The 23,060-nt window shown below is 37.5% G+C and overlaps 1 protein-coding gene across 6 annotated transcripts in view; it reads right to left on the bottom strand.

The window, feature by feature from the left end:
- The window catches only part of UNC5D (unc-5 netrin receptor D), an 821,905-nt gene that overhangs the window by 605,778 nt on the left and 193,067 nt on the right, over nucleotides 1–23,060 (bottom strand). The gene's annotated exons all lie outside the window — the stretch shown is intronic.

Raw genomic sequence — 23,060 nt, 5'->3', positions numbered from 1 at the left:
AGAACACATCTGCCTGTATTATTTGTCTACATACACTGTGCAGATTTTTCTCAGGCTGGATCCATGTTCAGGCTTCATGACTGCTCCAGCTAGGAGCCATTTCCTTCATTTTTCCCCCACTTTTCCTTCTCATATAGAATCCCTGTCCCATCATCCCTTCAGCATAAAAGGGAAAAAGCATGTTAAGTACTTTAAAATAATATCTCATTTTTACCTCATTTTATCCTCACAAACACTCTGGGTTGTTTTACAGTTTTACAGTTGAGGAAACCAAGGTAGACAGGGTCTCACAGTGTCTGAGGCTAGATTTGAATTTGGGTCTTCCTAGCTCCAACCCCAGGTGACTAAAAGTAAAGGAGAGGGGGGTAGCTAGGTGGCACAGTGGATAGAGCATCAGCCCTGGAGTCAGGAGGACCTGAGTTCAAATCCAGCCTCAGACACTTAACACTTACTAGCTGTGTGACCCTAGGCAAGTCACTTAACCCCAATTGCCTGTCCAAAAAAAAAAAAGTAAAGGAGAGAGGGCAGCTAGGTGGTGCAGTGAATAAAGCACCAGCCCTGGATTCTGGCCTCAGACACTTTACACTTATGAGTTGTGTGACCCTGGGCATGTCACTTAACCCCCATTGCCCGGCAAAACAAAACAAAAAGTAAAGGAGATATGCAGAGCCAAGGCAAGAGGGAGACAGAGAAGGTAGGCTCTCAGAAAACTTTGAGATCTAAGACACCTGAACTGGCTCCTTGGCTCTGTTCCATGTCAGGATACTAGGGTGTATTGATTTCAGTGTGAGACCTTGTACAAACTGCCCCCACCCCCACCCCCACCCTCGTACATACACACAGACACACACACTTGGGATGCACTCTCTCATCATCCTATCCAACAGCAAGCTTTAACTCATGTACTTTGTCCTATATGAAGCCTTTCCTAATCCCTCTAGGGATAGTGCTTGCTCTCTGCCTCCTTAAATCATAGGTTATACATGATATCCCTAAGGAGAATGTTAACCCCTTGAGCACAAGTACTATTTTTCATTTTGACTTTGTGTTTCCAGTGCCTAGCATGGCACTTAATAAATTCTTGCTGGTTTGAAACAGGCTATATTCCTCCATGAAGCTCTGTGTATATAAGAGAATGAGACAGACAGACACAGAGATGCAGAGACAAGAGAGAGACAAAGACAGGGAATGCAAAATGATGGTGTCTTGGGAGCTTTTAGGAGCTACTCATGCACTTCAGCATAAAAGGTGTAACATTTCCATGCTATTTTTCTCCTTCAATAACACCTTTTAACCACACTGATAAAAAGTGCGAATGAGCAGCAAATACCCTTAGCGTAAGGGAATGTCATTAGGGCAAATTATTTGCCTCCTTGTCACTTGGCTTTCTCTTGTAATTGTAGTTTAGTACAATGTAAGAAAATAACACACATACACAAAGCAAGCTTCCCTAATGGACTTTTAGCCTTTCAAAATATAGATTTGCCCAACCTTCACTTGATATCACTTCAGACTCTCCCATTATTAAAATGAGTGGATTCATTCCTGGCTTGTCTTTATCCTGTCATGATTAGAACAGAGGGGAAAAAAGATTCAGGATAATCACTAAGCAGGAAAGAGCTTTTTAGAGTTTTAAGTTAGGTCTGAACAAGAAAGGGGGTGGTATGTGGGGATGATGTTGCCAGCAAATGATTCATTTCATGGGGAGTTTTCAAATGGATTTAGAAAGCTACTCCCCCAATATTAATAATTCCTTTCCACATCATAAAATGAATCAGATATAATAATGATGTGAATTATCACAAAGGCTTTGGGCAGTGACCTAATTCTAAAAAGTCATGGGGGGGCAGAAAATCCTATTCACTAGAATAGGGCTTCTTAAACTTTTTCCACTCACAAACCCTTTTCACCCAAGAAATTTTTTATGCAACCCTAGGTATATAGGTATGTTAAACAGGCATATATAACATTTTGTTATTGCCATATTTTTCATGAATCCCACATCTAGTTACATGAACCCATCTGAGGTTGTAAACCACAGTTTAAGAAGGTAGGCCTTAGAAGGAGATCTTTTAGCAGTGACTGTATAACATTTTAGAGGAAATTTTTGTCAGGGTTGAAGTAGATGGCCTCTGATATCTCTTTTACCCCTAAAATCTATGAAGTAAGAAGAGTTGGGGCTTCTCTATTTTTATAATGTCTATAGCCATTTTGCTTCCAAGAATCCTCATTATGAATAATGCAACTAGCAGGGCAGAGCCAAGATGGCAGAAAAAAGGCTCTGACTCTCCCTACTCCTGACAAACCTGTCCACATACCTCCAAAAATAATGCCATAAGAAAACTCTTAGAGCAGCATAACCCACATAAGAACAGAGTGAGACACTTTTCGAGGTATAAAAGGCTTAATTAGGTGACTGGGATCGCCTGCTATTCATGCTGAGAGAGAACAGCACACAGATCAGGACCAGCCTCTGGTCAGCAGCACCTCCAAAGCCTTGTAGCCTTCATCTGCTTCTTCTGAAGCTCAGCCGGCGGACTGGTGAGGGGGTCCACCCATGGGGGAGAATAACTGTGGTTTCCACTGGAACTGGGGCAGGGTGCCCACTTTCTAAACCAGCAAATAAACTGGAAGGATAGCCAACCAGTGTGGGAGGGGCACAGGCACACCAGGCTTCCAACCATAGAGAATCAGATTTCAATCAGACTTCTGTTTCTAGGTCAAAGACCAAGTGGGCAGTGGTTACTCACTGGCTAGCCAGGTTGAGAGCAAGCCCCGTAAGCCCCTGGGCCATGCTGTAGCTCAGAGCAGTGTCTCCTGGAAGCACTACTAAACTTTAAGAAGGAGTTAAAAGCCAAGAAATAGGCAGTCAAGATGAGCAAGCAGAGAAAACAGCAGACCATCAAAAGCTGCTTTGTGGCAATCTAGATCAGAATACACCCTCAGAAAAAGATAATAACAAAGTTAAATCTCCTGCATCCAAAGTTTCCAAAAAAATATGAATTGGTCTCAGGCCATGGAAGTGCTCAAAAAGGACTTTGAAGAGAAAGTAAGAGAGATAGAGGGAGGATTTAGAGAGGTAGAAGAAAAAAAGGAAAGAGAAAATAAGAGTGATGCAAGAAAGTCATGAGAAAAAAGTCAACAGCTTGAAAAGCCAAATGGAAAAGGAGATACAAAAGCTCTCTGAAGAAAATAATTGCCTAAGAAGAAGAGAGTGACTTTATGAGAAACCAAGACACAGTAAAGCAAATCCAAATGAATAAAAAAAATAGAGGGCAATATGAAATAAATAGATCCAGGAGAGAAAATTTGAAAGCCATGACCAAAATAAGAGTTTAGACATCATCTTCTAAGAAATTGTCAGGGAAAAATGCACTGATGTTCTAGAAATAGAAGGTAAAATAGAAATTGAAAGAATTCATTGTTCAAAACAAGAAAGAGATCCCAAAAGGAAAACCTACAGGATTATTATAACCAAATTCCAGAGCTCGGAGGTCAAGGAGAAAATATTGCAAGCAGGTAGAAAAAAGGAATTCAAATACTGTGGAGCTACAATAAGGATAAAACAAGTTCTAGCAGCATCTATATTAAAGGACAGAGGGCATGGTATATGATGTTCCAGAAGGCAAAGGGACTGGGACTACAAGCAAGAATCATGAATCCAGCAAAACTGTGCATAATATTTCAGAGAAAAAAATGGGAATTCAATTTAAAAAAGAGGACTTTCAGGCATTTGTGATGAAAAGACCTGAACTGAATAGAAAATTTGACTCTCAAATACAAGACAATAAAGAAACATAAAAAGGTAAACAGGAAAAAGAACTCATAAGAGTTATTAAAGGGGGCAGCTAGGTGGCACAGTGGATAAAGTACTGGTACTGGATTCAGAAGGATCTGAGTTCAAGTCCAGCTTCAGACATTTCACACTTACTAGCTGTATGACCTTGGGCAAGTAACTTAACCCTCATTGGCCAGCAAAAAAAAAAGAGTTATTAAAAGATTAAATTGTTTACATTCCTACATGGGAAGATAATACTTCGAACTCATAAGAACTTTCTCAGTATTAGGGCAGCTGAAAGTAATATACTTAGACAGAGGGCACAGGTGTGAACTGAATATAAAGGGATGATACCTGTAAAGCATTTATTTTTGTTTGTGTGGTACAGGCAGGATGGGCTGGCTTATGTCTAGGGCCAGATTTGTGCTTGGGGCCTCCTGGGTCCAGGGTTGGTGCTTTGTCCACTGTGTCACCTCATTGACCCACGATGACATCTTTAAAATAAAGTTAAGGTGTAAGAGGAATGCATTGGAAGAAAGGGAAAGGGAGAGAGATGGAAGGGTATAAAGTAGCTCGCATAAAAGAAACAAGAAAAAACTTATGGAGTGGAGGGAAAGATGGGGAAGGAGTGGGGGAGTGAGTGAGCCTTATTTTCATCAAAATTGGCTCAAAGAAGGAATAACATAATCACTCAAGTGGGTATAGTAATATATTTTGCCCTGAGGGAAAGTGGGAGGGGAAGGGGGAAAGGGGAAAGAGGTGAAGGAAGGGAGAGCATATTGGGGTAGGGGGCAGTAAAAAGCAAAACACTTGAGGAGGGATAGGGTGAAAGAAGACAGAAAATAAAGTAAATATCAAGGGGAGGGAATAGGATGGAGGGTAATGTATTTAGCAATAGTAACTGAAAAAAATGATGAGCGGGATGCTATCAGAAGGACATGTGAAAAATTCAGACCTTCAACAGAGGAAGTACTGATGTTATTTGTATACAGATTGAAGCATAATTTTATTTGTTAATTACTCTTTTTTAAAGTTATTCTGTCTATTTTCTTTCACAATTTAACTAATGGGAAGGTGTTTGGCATAACTGCACATGTATTACTTATATTGAGTTGCTTGATTTTATAGGGAGGGGTGAGAAGGGAGGTAGGAAGAAAATTTAGAACAAAAAGTTTTATAAAATCAATGTGAAAAATTTGCTTTTTCCTTTCCTTTTCTTTTTTTTTTACATGTAACTTGGGGAAAATTCTAAATAAAAAACAAATAGAACTAAAAATAAATAATGCAACTAGCATTGATATAGCACTTTATGATTTACAAAGCCCTTTGCAAATATTATTTCATTTAATCCTGACAATAACCCTGGGAGGTAGGGAGTATTATTATCCCTATTTTATAGACATTTTGGCAGACATAGGTTAAGTGACTTCCCCAAAGTCACACAGTTAGTAAGTACCTGAGGCTGGATTTGAACTCATCTTCCTGGCTTCAGATCCAGAGCTCTATTCACTATGCTACCTAAATTGCTTTACATATTCTGTGATGCCTATAAGCCATTCAATGATAGTCTGTCATGATGACATAATTTTTAGTATGAAGAACTTTTATGTTACAACTGGGACATCTTTCCAAATGCTATGAACGAGTCTTTACTACCTGAAGAATATCTCCTTAGCAAACTGACCCTGTTCCCGTGAATCCCTCTTAAGATTACAAAGTGCAAGCATTTCTTTGTTATTTTTCCTTTTCATTTCTCACTCAGAAATATGTTCTGCTTGAGAATGAATCCTCTAAATTGGTGAAATTTTCTTATATATGAAAAGTAGTAATAGTTTGACATTAACTCTCTCCCCACCAACCAACAAAATTAATCCATTTCTCTCATTCACAAACAGTCCCAGAGAGATGGGACAAAAGGTATGTGTGTAAGCATTAATGGACACAAAACGTATCAGTGTGAGAACTACAGTGGTGATATACCCTGTGATCTTGTATAAATGGTCATAGACTTGGCTTGCATTCATATTTAAAATTCTATTACTTATAAAGTATATAACTTTGAACATATCACAACGCATTTCTGGGCTTCTCTTTCATCTATAAAATGGGATAATGACCCAAAATCTTGTTATTTGTATCATCAAGTACCACCCCCCAACAAACTTGGGGAATTACTTAAAAAACTGATTTTCACCCATTTCAAAATTCTTACCAGAAATAAACTATTCAACAACTTCTAAGTATATATGTAACTAGTTAATACTTAAAGCCACAAAGGTTAATAATAAAATGTTTCCCAATCAGTTGGATCTTTCCTTTAACTATTTCTTCCCCTACTATTTGATTTAAAAAAAGACCAGTATTTCAACATCAATATTTTTCCAATGATACAGTATGACTAACAATTATAGAATAATATAATTTTGGAAGAATCAAAATTATCAGTGACGTACAAAATAACAAAAAGACACATAATGAGTATTAGCATGGTTCTCATGTAACTAATTATGACTTGTGTATGAAATACAGTGTACTATATTGAGAAGGAACTGGATTTGTTATTAGAATATTTGTGTTTGAAATCCTGGTTGATCTCATTACCAAGTGGGAGACCTGGAGCAAATAATTTTATCTCTTTGAAATTCAGTTTCCTTTTTTGTAAAATGAGGTAATTAGATTAGATGATTACTAAAGTCCCTGGAATTTGTAGAATCTTGCATAATACCATATAAGCCCTCCCCTATTTATCTTTGTTCATAATATTCACTATTTCTTAAAACACAATAATATTCCATTAGATTCATATACCATAATTTTTGACCATTCCCCAATGAAGAGGAATCTATCTTGTTTCCTCTTCTTTGTTACCATTAGTTGTGATTTTATAAATATTTTGGTGTAAATGGACCTTCCTATTTGTCCTTACTCTTCTATGAATATTCACCTAAAAGTAGAATCATCTTGACAAATGCTGAAGACATTTTTTTCATATAATCTCAAATCACTTTCTAGATTGGTTGGACAAATCCAAAACTCCACCTTAACAATACTTCATTGTTTTCATCATCCCACAACTTCACTAACATTGACTATTCTTATCCATACATAATAAATTATGTGTAAATATTTTAAGCTTCAGAAATACTTTATATATTTTAACTTATACCATATATCGATATATTTCTATCTCTATGTACACAAAAATCAAAACAAATGAAAATACATATCTTCAATGGCACTACAAACCCCAAACTGTTACTGAATTTATAAGTAAACCTTAGCTACTTCTCCCCCCCACACACACTGTGGGGCAGGTAAATATATACACATTAGATTTTTAAATATCACAGAGGGCAAAGTTCAGGGAAGCTAGAAATGGTGAAATTATACTGACCAAAGGAGAAGAAAGATTGGGTTAACTGGCTGCCTAGTCACAGACTCAAATTCCAGAATTCGAATAGACATCAGAGTTCATCAAGTACAAACCCTGTCTAAAGTTGGAATCCCCTCTGCAATTGACATTTCCAATGGATGGCCTTTAGTGACAACATGCTCACAACTCACTCCAATAACTTATTCTGCTTAGGCACAATTTTAATTGTTAGTATATTTCCCTTTATATTAAGTCACAATGTGCTGCTCTGTCAAATATACCTATTTTTTCCTAATTCTGCACATTTAGGATACTCAAAACAAGTCTAATCTGTCTTCTGAGGACAGCTATTATCCCTCTACCCCAATGTTGGTTTTTTTTTCCCCTCCCAATAATTTAAATGTCCCAGTTAGAATATGATGTTTTGTTATCTACACTCAGTCTGAAGTTACTCTTGAGGTTGGAGTGGCCCATCCTGGTAGGAGCTCCCTGGTAGGAATTCTCAATCAAATGATAGGTGGGTGTCCTGGTTACTCTTATTTTGCTACTCTTCTGTCCCTTTGCTTTTTCAAACTACCACATTAATGATAACTACATGTGGAAATGAAACTAGTTCGAATATCTCTTCTCTTTTCTCTTGTCCTTCCATTAAAGAATTAACTCAATCTACTGAGATATTTGTTTTAACATAACAACAATATATCACTAAATTTATAACATAAAATAGTGGCGAAACTGGGTTTAAATGACATAATTTACTTTATCACCAATTTTACTGAAACATACCTATTCTATAAAGCAAGGGGTATTGGTAATTCAGAAACACACTCATAGTCCTTCAGGACTCCGAATAATGGAAAAACAGCTTGTTCTAAGTAGAAGAGGGTCAGTTCACTAATTATAAAAGGCCATTGTATGGGGACATAACAGCATAAAAAGGGTAGACCTCTCCATGTTTCATTAAAAGTCAATTTCTGTCTCATTGTGACTACCTTTGCAGCATTGGTCATAGTTAATCCTGAGGCTGTTTTGGATACGAAGCTCAGGTATATGTGGGTGTGCTTACACATACACACACTTATACACACATACACGTGCATACACACATACACGTGCATACACACATACACGTGCATACACACATACACGTGCATACACACATACACGTGCATACACACATACACGTGCATACACACATACACGTGCATACACACATATGTATACACACAAACATGTGTATACACACAAACATATGTATATATACATATATCACTATTTATATTCATGTATGTATATATCTGTCTATATATCTATGTAACTTACTCCAGCTTTTCCGTTAATTTTTAAGACTTCTTCCAAAACCACCCATATCACTATTTTTCTAGGGATTCTTAAGTATATGGAACAGAACTACTCCTATCCCCAATCTTGTCTTTTCTAGTAGAGTGACCATCTGTTATAATGATGCCATTCTATTTCTGAACTAAGAGAGAATATGGAAAATTTAATTTAGCTGATAGACTGTACTTTTTCATTCAAGGATCCTCAGAAATTTGCTACAGTTGCTTGTGGTGCCATCAGACCCGTATTCATTGTGATATCCTTCTTTTCTTCTACCTACAAACTAAACATCTGTCTTGTTCGTATTCCCTTATTTTTGACTGCTACTATCTCTTTCTGATGTTAGTTTTCTGATACCATAACTTTGCCTTCAGGAGAAGACAGAAACATGCCCCCCACTTGTATTTCTTTTCTTTTCATCTCTGTAAAGTATCTTTAAGATTTTTACTACAGAGAAATATGCAGTGTACGAAAATAAAAAAAGAAAAATTATACATTTTTAAGATCTGTTTCAGTTAATAACAAAATATAAATGTGTAGGAAATTTTTTTAAAAGTTATATACAAGTGGCAGCTTTGCCCACTAAAAGAATATTGGGAGAGATAACATCTCTAAAGTCTTAACTTCAATACTCTTATGTAAAAATGTGGAGCTTGAACCAGATAATCTCTAAGGTAAAAGCAGAGTTTTGGTCAACTAGGTATAAGAAGTATGTCTATTCCAGAAACAAGAAATGATACACGCAGAGAGATAGATTTGGGAGAGAGCAAACTGAGTTTGGAGAATAAGTGAATGATCTAGTTTGGCTGGAATATAGAGTATACAGAAGGAAGTTTAAAATAAATTTGGTAATGTAGCTTGAGATAATATTTTAGAGGGCCTTGAATACCCATCTAAGGAGCCTGGATTTTATTCCATAAGCAGTAGGGAACTATTTGACTCAGTTGAGTAATGGAGTGACATAGTAGAACTTGTGCATGAGGAAGATCACTTTGGTAGCTCTAAAAGACTCATAAGAATAGGGAAAGCCTGAAGTCAGGGAAACCAGTAAGGTCCCTTAGGCAACTTTATAATAATCCATTCTTGCCCAGGAGGGCTTCTTTTTTTAGTTAGTGTCTTTGACATCAATTAATTGGCTCCTATCCATATGGAATTGCAATGACAAGTTCTAGGATTCTGGATGCTACAGATATAATTTGTAATGGGAAAGATGTGAGTTCTAATCCTCTCTCTGCCACATACTAGGGAGCTGTATGACCCTGGGCAAATTAATCTTTCTGAGCTGCACTCTCTTTATATGTAACCAAGAGTTAATACCTTCCAGGGATGTATTTCCCATGATTGTAGTGAGGATCAACTGAGATAATGTATAGAAAATGTTTCATATAACTGAAAGAATTACAGTTTGCTCTTGGTATCATCATTGCCTTCCTCACATCATGGCACCTGGTGTGAGGAGACATAAATTTGTGTCTTTTTCTACTACCAGGGCAGCATGTGTTTATTCTCCTAACCACATCCTCCTCAGTCTAGACTGACTAGTGTTCCTGGACAGAGACCACCTTGAGTGCTATCACCTGAAAAAAGAAAGAAAGAAAGAAAGAGAGAAAGAGAGAAAGAAAGAGAGAGAGAGAGAGAGAGAGAGAGAGAGAGAGAGAGAGAGAGAGAGAGAGAGAGAGAGAGAGAAAGAAAGAAAGAAAGAAAGAAAGAAAGAAAGAAAGAAAGAAAGAAAGAAAGAAAGAAAGAAAGAAAGAAAGAAAGAAAGAAAGGCTCATGTAGGTTGGGAACTTAAATTTTTTTTTTAATTCTGTTCCTTTCTCTGAGGAGGTGCCTGCCCTGAATACAGGTTTCATAAATGTGACATTGTGACACTTTGTAGGCCAGCCTGCCTCAGCTCAGAGACAAGAGTATTATAAATGGCATACTTTCCCTTCATTGATTTACACTGTGTAATGTGATGGCCTGGCCTGATTAATAAATACGGGTGACAGGGAGCAGAAGCAGCAACACAAGGCAATGTTAACTCAGGAAATAGCCACATATACGCTGACTACTAGAAATTGATAATGACGACTGTGCACACAGGCATAGTGTTTTTCACTGAACTAAGGATGTAAGGGAAGAGGAGAGGAGATGAGGAAGGAATGTCTTAACTAATAAGGCAAAATTAAGATGCAATTGGACACAATTTTCCAAGGAAATATAATACAAAAGGAGAATGATAGAATGATCGAATTCAAAATACATTCTAGCCAACATCAATCCCCAATTCTGTTCCATAGTCAGATCCTACACAAATTAGTCACTACATGATGTGATTTCAAGGCCATGCAGAGGTTTCTTCCTCAGATGGCCTTCTTAAGGACAAGAATTTCTGCCATTAAAGACTTTTCTTTACATTAAGGATGAAGAGTATAGATGGAGTGTTAGCCAGAGTGTATGGGTGAATTATAAGAAGCCAGAAACCAGAATGACAAAATGAAATGCAAGCTCAGGGTAAATGAAAATGTGAGGCTTTAGGAAAGGTGATGCACTCACTAAAGTGACCTTTATGTACTTCATAGTATTTTTTTTTTCTTTTTGAATACTGGCCCTCCTAATATAAGCATACATTTTGACACTTTACATGAACACAGAAACAGAAAAAGAAGGATGAATAGCCAGGTAAGTCACAGGAACCTCCGTGCAGGAGACAAAAGCAGCAGCTTTGGTGAGGAGTATTTAGAACCAGAGGACATGGTTTTGATTTCAGAGAAGCTCAAGCAACACAGAACCTCAGGCTTCATAGGTCATTTAAGCCCAACCTGTAACTGAATTAGGAATCCCCAACTGCATACCAACCTCATCAATGCAGGGAAACTTAGAGAGGAAACTCATTTCATTGTGAGGAGGTTTTTGTTTTCCTTTATTATAAATGTTTTGCAATTTTTTGCAACTTTTGAAAACTTTTTTGCAACTTTTGCCATATTTTCTTTCTAGGTCCAAGTAAGACAAGTCTAATCCTTGTTATGCACATAAATATCCTTCAACTTGTAAATAAAATTATTCTATGCCTTGCCAGGTCTTCCTTTCCCAGTATAACCATTCCCCATGACCCTCCCATAGCAGGGTTTACAGTTCTTTCATATTCTCAGTCACAATCCTTTGGATAATATCTTTCTTGATAATATGCTTCCTGAAATCTGGCTCCTTAAATGGAAAATAATAATTTCTAGGGGGTCTGAGCAAGGCAGACTGAGTACAATGGAATCATCTTTTCCCTTGGTCTGGACATAAAGCTTAGTCTGATTTCTGAGCTCCCTCTTAGACATGTTTTTTTGTTTGTTTGTTAGTTTGGTTTTGCAGGGCAATGAATGTTAAGTAACTTGCTCAGAGTCACACAACTAGTAAGTGTCAAGTTTCTGAGGCTGGATTTGAACTCAGGTTCTCCTCCTGAATCCAGAGCCGGTGCTTTATCTACTGTACCCACCTAGCTGCCCTAGACCTGTATTTTTATACCTTTCTCAGATTAATTGGCACTAATATTGCTCCATTATTTCCTTGGAACTAACTCAGTTAAAAAACAGACACTCTTTGCTTTTAAGTATCTTTAGATACTTGTGGCCTGAATGGGGTCACTGAAATCTATTTGTCCATATGGTGGTCTAGGGGACTCCTAGTTCCTTTCCTACATTTAAGTGGTAGAGTTTTCCATGACCTGCCTAATCCTGGATCCTACATCACTCTTTATCTGATTGCTGGTCTAGATGTCAAGTTGGTGGGATATCCCTAAGGCTCCTTTGGATACTTTATGGACATTCTTTTTTGTGTTAATTTTAGATCCTGACTTTAGGATGGAAGGTGAGATTGAGAAAAAACAAACCAGATGGGATTTACAGTTGCCCTGAAGTCATTATGAAAAATATAAAGGGAAAAGTAATCCCCTGTGAGTTAGGTTTTTTTTTTTTTTGCAGGCAACGGGGGTAAAGTGACTTGCCCACGGTCACACAGCTAGTAAGTGTCAAGTGTCTGAGGTCGGATTTGAACTCAGGTACTCCTGAATCCAGGGCCGGTGCTTAACCACTGCGCCATCTAGCTGCCCCCGAGTTAGTTTTTAAGATGTAAACTTTCTGGGCTTTCCAATGACCCAAATGGAGTAAGGATAATGGAGCAGAAAAGCAATCCTAGAAGACGCTGATGAGAGAGAGGCAGAGAGAGACAGAGAGAAAGAGACAAAGACAGAGAGAGAAAGAGACAGAGGCAGAGAGACAGAGACAGAGAGACACAGAGAAAGGATGTACATACTTCTCTGCTTACATCCATTATTTATAAGACAAAATCAAGATCAATATTCTTCACGTTTCACTAAGAGAACATTGAACCTGCAGGAAGCAAGAGCTAAGAATGATAGTGTTTGTACAGGATAATGCAGACACTGCTGATTCCTTCATGTGAGGATTTGGTGGGTGTCCTTGCCACATATTTTTTTTTTTATCTGTGTAACATTCTGGGAGGTTCCTTGGCACTAGACACATTTTTTTTCATCTGATTCTGGGAAAAGAATGCTAGTCTAGTCTGGTGCCATGCAGAGATGGAGTTTGGCATCCTTTGGTCTTAAAACGATCCCTGCTACCCATATATCTTGGTTAATTTACTTCACACCTCCATGATAAAGTTCAAATGAGGTTGAATTAAGAAGCTTTTCAAGAGATTAGAATAAGAGCTGTCCTTTTTTTTGCAGTAAATACTTTGAAATATGGAAAAGAAAGATGCAGTATTTGCTTTGTCAAGCTCACCTGGAAGAAAGTGAGAGAGAAACAATAATTCTGTAACAAATGTGCTTTTATGAATGTCTGATGTTTATGACACGTTGTGGTGGAGAGGTTATCTTGGGTTCTGTAAGGCTGTGTGAGCCAAAGGCAAGCACCTAAGGGCCCATTAAACTGGAAAAGTTTTTCATATATGTGTGACAATGAACTGTGTGTGCAACTATTGCCTGAGAAATAGCCTAGTTCTGTAAATATTCACTACTAGAAGAATAGTCCCAAGTAATGTTTTTTAAATAATAGTAATAGTAGTAGTAGTAAAAATAATAAGAAAGATTATTAGTTTGCTTAAAGAAATTCATGAAACCAATTACTAAAGTCAAAAGGAAATATGTTATTTGTAAAAGGTATATTTAAATTTTTTTTTCAGGACAATGAGGGTAAAGTAACTTGTCCAGGGTCCCATAGGTAGTAAGTGTCAAGTGTCTGAGGCTGGATTTGAATTCAAGTCCTCCTGAATCCAGGGCTAATGATTTATCTACTGTGCTACCTAGCTGCCTCCCCCCACCGAAAAAAAAAAGTATATATGTATAGTTTTTGAAAGGTATGCTCCTACTGAAGAAGCTAGAAAAATCTTATTCCAAGGCTTGTGGTAAAGTGAAAATCACACTGAATTTGAAGTTGGATTCAAGATCCAATTCTGTCACTCACTAGCTATGTGATTTTGGACAAGCCATTCATTCACTTCCTGCATCCATTTTCTTATCTGTAAAATGGAACTGATAATACTTTTCCAAGGAACTTCACAGGGTTGTTGTGGGGAAAGAATTATGTTAAAGTACTTTAAATAATATAGAAATGTTAAAAGTTATCTTACCACTTTATAGTTCAGATGTCAACAATGAACCAAATTAATTCAATCCACATTTATTATGTACCTTCTATGTGAGAGGCAACATGTTAGGTACTATAGATAGAATGATTGAAATGAAACAGTCCCTGCTTTCAAGGAGTTTATATTTTATTTACATACATAGAGAAGTAAGTACAATATGAACTGAAGAGGGAGTAAGCAATTTATTCTTATGTTACTAGGTGATTTGACAGTTTGTTAAGGATCAGTTATATGGATGAAAAAACTGTTTCCCTATCACATCTTTACTTTGGTTAGAAACAAAGCACCCCTGGGGGAAGCTAGGTGGCAGAGTAGATAAAGCACCGGCCCTGGATTCAGGAGGACCTGAGTTCAAATCTGGCCTCAAAGATGTGATACTTACTAGTTGTGTGACCCTGGGCAAGTCACTTTACCTCCATTACCAGGCAAACAACAACAATAACAACAACAAAACAAAAACAACTTAAAACAAACCAAAAAAAACCCCAAAGAAACAAAGCACACCAAATGTGGTTTACTGCCTTGCTGACTATTTGAGTAGACAATTATTCCTCCCTTCTTTGAATATCTGTAGTATTTAACCCTGTATAGTCAGTCTTCAAACAGTACAATGCAAGTCCATAGGGATATAACCTGGAGTCAGGAAAATATGTGTTTGAATCCCACTTATGACCCTGAGCAAGCTATCAATATAAGCATCAATAAAATAGGCATGAAAATTGTTTTAAGGGCAAAGTGAGTTAACTAACAGAATAAGAGAAAGCAGCAGGGACTCTCATTTTGATAGCATTTTATTGTTTGCTAAATACAATACATAGGTTCTCTCATTGGTCCCTATCAGCCAATTGTGACATAAGTAGCATGGTTATCATCATCCCCATTTTACAGGTGAAAGATAAAGAGTAATGTATTATAAAATGGTAGTTGATCTTAAAAAAAATAGTTACTGAGCCTATGGTTTAAGTATTTGTACTCTATGGAAGACAGAAGATGAATACAATATCGCTCCTACCTTCAAGAAACTTAGAATCCAGAATGGGGAATAGAGATAATCCAAATGGTAATAGAACAAGAGAAAATGTAATTAGGATTGCTGGGTATAGAACTACAAGAGACCTTAGCAAGCATCCGTTTCATATACTTTATTTCTCTTTCATTTTTCAAAACAGAATTTTTTCAGAATTTGAGACCCACAGAAGGGAATGAACTTCCCCAAGGTAAAACAAAGATGGTAGGAAAAATGTCAGAGCTTCAACTCTGATCACAGGACTCCAAAATGGGAGCATGAAATAAGGGGATATGGAAGGAGGGTACAGTTTGAAAATCGAAGTATACTAAGGTTTTGGTTAATTTTGCTTCACAATTCATTCCTATATCCTAAATCAGACACTGGCAATCTGTGTCAGCTGCTCTTAGGCCCTGGTGAAAGCTGCCAACTGGACAAAGTTTCTGTTTATTACCTGCCATCTCTCTGTTTGAATCTTCTGATTAAATTGTTGTTGTTGTTATTATCAACATTTTTTGCAGGGCAATGAGGGTTAAGTACCTTTCCCACGGTCACACAGCTAGTAAGTGTCAAGTGTCTGAGGTCAGATTTGAATTCAGGTCCTCCTGAATCCAAGGCCAGTGCTTTATCTACTGCATCGCCTAGGTTCCTCCTCATTAAATTATTTTTAAGACTTTTAAAAAACTTTCATCAAGAAGGGTGAATGTTTTTTCTTAACTTTCTTTTAAAAGCACTGAGTCAATAATAATAGTGATAATAGTAGGGATTTGTATAGAATTCTACATTTTGGAAAACACTTTACACACTTGATCTCATAGGATTTTATTTATTTATTTATTTATTCATTCATTCATCTATTTATTTATTTATTTATCTATTTATTCATTCATTCATCTATTTATTTATTTATTTATCTATTTATTTATTTATTTGTTTGTTTGTTTGTTTGTTTGTTTATTTATTTTTGGTGAGGTAATTGGGGTTAAGTGACTTGCCCAGGGCCACACAGCTGGTGAGTATCATGTCTGAGGCTGAATTTGAATTCAGGTCCTCTTGACTCCAGGGCCAATGCTCTATCCACTGTGCACCTAGCTGCCGCTATCTCATAGGATTTTAGATCTTAAATGGCCCTGTGGAATATTCTAGTAATTCTCACATTTTACCATGGAAAAAACTGAGGCAGAGATAGTTGAAGTGAGCTACATCACAGGGAGTAAATAAGGGAATTAAAATTCAAGAGCAATGTTCTTTCCAGTATTCTACTCTATAATATATTTCTTCCTTGTAACTTGTAAATGTCCTCTATGCTAATTTGTGTAAATTTCTGCATATGGACCAACCTTACCACTCTTCAAGGAGATAACATATATTGAATGAATTCAATTGGAAGATACGTATGTGTGTAAGTGTATACATCCCTGTGGTATCCACATGTGGAAACATGTCCATATCCTAGCACTCAAAGCTTGCTGTAGAAATGTAATTTGAGACTATGCATACTCACCTCTTCATTTTTAGCTGATTTGTTATGAACAGAACAAGAACTCTCACTCTCTAGAGAAGAGCTATACCAGAGAAATGATGTTCAACAAAATTCTAATTCTGATCACAGCTTACAAAAGCACTTTATCTTTGCGTGCCTTTGAAGTCAGGGTGGATATTGTCTCCATCTTCACACCAAATGGCTTGAAAATGCGCCATCCTGCTTAGCATTTTGAGTATATTGCTGGGCTTCTGGGATGCTATACTGAGTCTGACCACTTATAAGTCATAAGATCACAGAGAATTCGTAACTGCAGTGCTGTGAGGTTTCATTAATTGATATGTAAAATATGTGATGTTCTCCTGATGAAAATTTTCCTCCCAAACTGTGAAGAATTTCTTTTATTGTCAGCAGTAGAAAGATGAGGAGGTGGGAGAATGGGCTATACAACACAGTTCAAAAAGTTCCACTAAATATAGATAGAAAGATATAGATATTTACATATATACATATGTATATACAGTAAGTATACATACTCAATGTGTATATATATAAACTATACACATAGTACATACATTGTGTGTATATGAATATGTGTGTATATATATAGTAAGTATATATTTAAGATTTATGTAGTAAATATATACATAAGTATATATACATATAATAAACATATAGCATTTGCTTACTATATATAGATATATAAAATGTACAAGTATAAATATACATATATACACTAATAGTATTTAAGTGTTTATATGTACAAGTTTCTAGATAAATAGATATACTATATATTTGTATCATTCTCTCTCTCTATATATATATATACACACACACACAATGATACATACATACCTATATATGTATACACACATCCTTTTGTATCTCTGTGTACAGGGGATGGATGGTAAGGGAAGTAGCTCCCCTTTCTGTAATGCTTTTAAGGTTTACACAATACTTTCCTCACAACAGCTCTGAAAAGTAGGTTCTTCCATATTATTATTAATTAATAATCATATTATTAATTCCATTTTGCACATGAGGTAAGTTAAGTCCCAGAGAACTTAAATGACTTAGTTTTCCTGCTGTTCCTCACACATGAAACTCTATCTCACAAGCTGCCTTCCACGCCTAGAATTCTCAACCACCCACCCATCCCTAACTCTTCTTCATGGCTTCCTTCAGTTCTCAGCTAAAGTTACAGTCCTCCTCAATCTTAGTGCCTTCCCTCTGAGATTATGTCAAACTTGTCCAGAGTACTGCATATATTTTTTGTACATAGTTATTTTCATCTTGTATTCTAGCCACTCAGGCAATAAATAGTTGTTAACTGCCTTCTATGTGCCAGGCATTGTGCCAAACAATGGAGATACAAAAAGAGGCAAGAGACAGTACCTACCCTCAAGGTACTCATTATGTAATAGAGAAAACAACAAGCAAACAAATATGTACTAACAAGCTATGTTCAGGATGAATAGGAAATAATTAACAAAGGGAGGGCACTGCAATAAAGAGGACTTGGGAAAGGCTTTCTGTAGAGGAAGGAATTTTAGCTTGGTCTTAAAAGAAACCAGGGAAGGCAGTAAGTGGAGTTGAGGAAAGAGAGTGGCCCAGGCATGGCCTACAGCAAGAGAAAATGCCTGGAGCTGAGAGAGAAAGTGTCTTGTTCAATAGCCAGGAAGCCAAAGTCACTTGATAGAAGAGTACATGATGGAGGGGGTTGGGGAGAAGTGTGGGAGTAAGGTGTAAGAATCCTGGAAAGTTAGGAGGGGGCTAGGTTATAAAGGGCTTCGAATGCCAAAGTATTTTTGTATTTGATCATAGAGCTAATAGGCAAATATTGGCCTTTGCTGGGGGTGGGGGTGGAGGTACTGATATTGTGAGACTTGTGCTTTAGGAAAATCATTTTACTGGCTGAACCGAGGAGGCACTGACGTGGGGAGAGCCTGGAGGCAGGTAGACCCAGTAGCAGATTATTAAAATAGTCCAATCACTAGATGATGTGGGCCTGCAAGCATTGTGAAGGCATTGTCAGAGTTGGAGAGATGTTGTAAAGGTGAAATCAACAGTCCTTGGTAAGGGACTGGATTTGGGGAGGGTGGTGGAGAGGGATGGTGAGGAATCAAAAATGACACCTAGGCTGCAAGCCTAAGAGGATGCTGCTGCCCTCTACAGTAATAAAGAAATTGGGGGGAAGGGAAGGTTGTTGTTGTTGACAATGATGAGAATACTTGGGTAAAAAAGAGTGAGAACTTTGAGAGCAGGGAATGCTTTTGCCTTTTTTTTTTTGTATTCCCAGAATTTAGGACAGTGAGCTTAGCGTATGGTAAGTACTTCAAAATACTTTAAAAATCACTCAAGGTCCCTTGACAAGCAAGTGTCAGAGTAACCTTAGGAATCTTCCTTCTACAATACATTATTTACCATGTTTAAGGGATGCACAAGCAGGTGGCAAGCTGCTCCTGGCACTTGTCCCACTATTCCTAAGTGACAGGGTGGGTAAATGAGGGCTAGAGAAAGAACAAAAAGGGATCCTAACTCAAGGGTGATCTGAGATTCCCCCAGGTACTCTGCTCTATATGGCATAACATGAAAACTTAAGAACAAGTCACTGGTGGCGGGGCGGGGCGGGGCGTATATGAAAAGAGACCCTCTTATGTCCTCTGTGCAGATAAATGGCTTTTATGCTGTGTGTGGTAGAAAGTAGAGCTATCCGCATGCAGCACTTCTAAGTGTGGGCAGAAAACAGATTAAAATGTACTTGAAAAATATTTAACAATATAAATAAAAATACAAGAACATAGACAATGTTAATATGTTGGGTTTTTTTCCTAAGTCAACATGTGGCCTGCAGAGATCCTTAAGCACAGGTCACAGTGATCCACTTTTCTATGTCAGTTTGTTACCACTGGTACAGAGGATACACGAATTCTAGAGTCTGAGGACGTGGGTTCAATATTGATTTTTGATGTTTGTTATCTGTATGACATGGGACAGCTAAGTGGTTCAGTGGATAGAGTGTTGGACCTAGAGTGAGGAAGACATATCTTTCTGAGTTCAAATCTGGCCTCAGACACTAATTAGCTGTGTGTCTCTGGGCAAGTCACTTATCCCTGTTTGCCTCAGTTTCTTCATCTGTAAAATGATCTGGAGAAGGAAATGGCAAACCACTCCAGTACCTATACCAAACCCCTCTCCCTCAAAAAATGTTGTCACAAAGAATCAGATACCACTGAAATTACTGAACCAAAACATATCTGTATGACCTTGGTAAATCCTTTAACCTAAACAGGCCTCAGTGCCTTCAAATGTAAATAGAAGTGGATGGATTGGCTGGCCTCTGAAATCACTCAGAAGACACCTCTGGATCTCTGATCCCATATCCAGCATTATACAGTTATCCCTTTCACATCACAACTTTTCCCATGGGGGTTACAATGTATCATGGATCAGCATAAGACATTAATTGGGAATTTCTGGGAGTTTTGTGGAAGCTGCAGGTATCATGTGAAAGCCAGTAGACACAGAAACAGTTTAGAAACTCAGAAATGAATAAAATATATGTATGATATTGTATGATATCAATGTGTTTTATCTTTTCATATTATAATAATTCAGATTTCTTCTCTGCTATGAAAGGAGAACCAATTTCTGTGGATTTTCCAGATAACAGAGGCACTGTGCCCCTAACCCCCATGATGTGGAAGGAATAACTGTATTTGTGGATATGAAAAGAAATGTTGCAGCAAAATGTACTAGTGAAAGCCAAGTCATTGATTGCTTAGCTCACTTGATCTTCTATTCAGATTCACAACCCCTCTCCTCCTTTCCCTTTCTCTCCACTTACCCCATCCCAGTTCACAGCCCACACTACCTTTTACCTAGACTATTACAATAGCTTTCTAATCGATCTCCCTGCCTCAAGAATCTCCCCTGCTCCAATTCTTACTCCTCTTCTCTGCCAAAGGGATTTTTCTAAAGCTGACCTTGTCTCCTCTCAAACTCCAGTGGCTGCCTATTACCTCAAGGATTAAATAGGTTTGGCATTTAAATCTCTTCACTACTTTTCCCCTTCCTGCCTTTCCAATTCTCTTTTATGAACTCTATGATATGCTTGATCTCCTGTCTTCCTGTCTTTTCTCTGGCTGTCCCCTATGCCTGGAATGTTCTGCCACTTCACCCCTATTTATTCATTTCCCTGGTTTCTTTAAGACTCAGCTCAAATCCTACTTTTTGCAAGAGACCTTTTTGAGCCTTTAATGTTAGTGCCTTCCATTCTAAGATTTCCTTTTATCTACTATGTTTGAGTAGGTTTAAAGAGAGAGAGAGAGAAAAGATATAAATATAGTTTACATATACATATATATACATACATACATATATATATACACACACACACACACACACACACACACACCTATGTGTGTCTAATGGTAGCCATCTATAAGGCAGGGTAGGAGAGAGAGGAGGGGAGAAAATCAAAGGGAAAAAATTACATGATAATTTCATTGTATATTTGAAAGGCATAACAAGTTGTACATAGTAGATTTGCAATTAAATGTACGATCATTTTTTTTTATTGAACTGTGTTATGGAAATGCTTGTTCTATTCCAAAAATTAAAAAGAAATTTTACAAAGGGCACTCATAGACTCAAGCTCAAGCACACTTGGTCAGATATGATAACTGGAAGAGGGAAGAAGGCAATGTGATTATTGGGAGAGTGAATCTCCATTTTTGAGGGATGGGATCAGATCTGGCTGGAACATATATACCTTGTGGTTGTTCAGCTATTTCAGTCATGTTCAAATCTGTGACCCCTGGTTACACCCATGTCCATGAGGTTTTCTTGTTAAAGATCTGTAATGTTTTGCTATTTCTTTCTTCAGTGGAAAATAGAGGTTAAATGACTTGCCCAAGGTCACATAGCTAGGAAATTTCTGAGGCTGGATTTGAACTCTGGTCTTCCTAACTCCCAGCACTTTATCCACTATATCACCTAGCTGCTGAAGTACAAACATTATGGGGTACAAAGCTGGAGTCTGTATGGAAGTGCCATTTTCCAAGTTAAATGCCAAATAAGGTGGCACTTTATAGAAACTAGATGAAGATCAGGGTGGGACAAATGGGAAGTGGCATGGTTATGGCAGAAACAATAGTCGGTCGGGAGTCAGAAGACAGGGGTTTAATACCTGACTCTAACAATTATGCCCTATGTGGACACTTGAATAAGTCACAAATTCCCTGGCCCTCAGTTTTTTATCTACTTAATAACAAAGTTGACTAATAAGCTCTAAAGTAACTTTTAAGATTTCTTATCCTATGTCCCCTGTTTCATATGATAGGTTCATTGTTCTAAAGTTGAAAGGGCCCTTATCTTACAAATAAGGAAACTGAGGTCCAAACAGTCTATGGCTTTACAGAGAAGTGGTATCCTCAAAGAACATAGCTATTACTGTCACAGGTTTCCCTTCTGTATCTTTTTGTTTTCCCTTTTGTGTCTTGCTATGGCATCTCTGACTATAGGAGGCAGCCAAGGACTCCTTGTATGTTTGTAGCAATAGAAGCAATAAGCTCAGGTATCCAATGTGCCAAGGCAGGTTTGTTTGACTGTAAGATGAGATGAATACCCACAAGTACAGCTAATGGTTGCCTGTCTGAGGCTTCCCTCTGAGAGCATTTCCCTTCCCCTAAGGTCAGATGTGTTTTATAGGTACCAGTCCTTGACACCCATTTACAAGTATGCATAGCCACCTTATTTATTACTTAGTGCTTTAGATGAAAAGTAAGCAAGATTACTCAGGCATGGAAATTATGCATTGGACCCTCTGCCTTGCTATTCATTTATGCGCCGAGTCCTTAAAGAAATTACTCATAGATTTACAAATCACTTTCAAAACCATATGCCCACCATTTCCCCTTTTTTATCCTCAGAGGTACAAAATTTCATCACTAAGTCCTTAACATATCACCAAATTAATATTTTATTTATTCAGTGCTGCTAAACAAACCACCACCTGAAAGAGAAGCCCTATAATTTATTTAAGAGTTTCTCAATTACAACTAGAAATGAAAAAAATTAATTTTAAAAAAGGGATGGTGAATTGAGAAAATAATCCAGTAGGCATCATCTAGGAAAGGACCTATATAAACCGACCAATGCAATTTAATACATAGATATGAGCCTAGCACCGTGCTTTTTATTTGGAGGTTTGGGAGATCTGTTGAAAGAATAGCTAATAACTGACTTTTTGCATAGTTCTTACAGAGGGCAGAGAGGTGGCACAGTGCTTAGAAAGCTTGCCCTGGAGTCAGAAAGACTCTTCTTTCCTGTGTTCAAATCTGGCCTCAGACACTTACTTGCTATGTGACCATGGGCCAGTCACTTAATCCTGTTTGCCTCATTTTCCTCATCTGTAAAATAAGCTGAAAAAGGAAAT

This window comes from Dromiciops gliroides, chromosome 2 (assembly GCF_019393635.1).
Source record: "Dromiciops gliroides isolate mDroGli1 chromosome 2, mDroGli1.pri, whole genome shotgun sequence".
NCBI lineage: Eukaryota > Metazoa > Chordata > Mammalia > Microbiotheria > Microbiotheriidae > Dromiciops > Dromiciops gliroides.
This window is presented reverse-complemented; position numbering and strand designations above follow the sequence as displayed.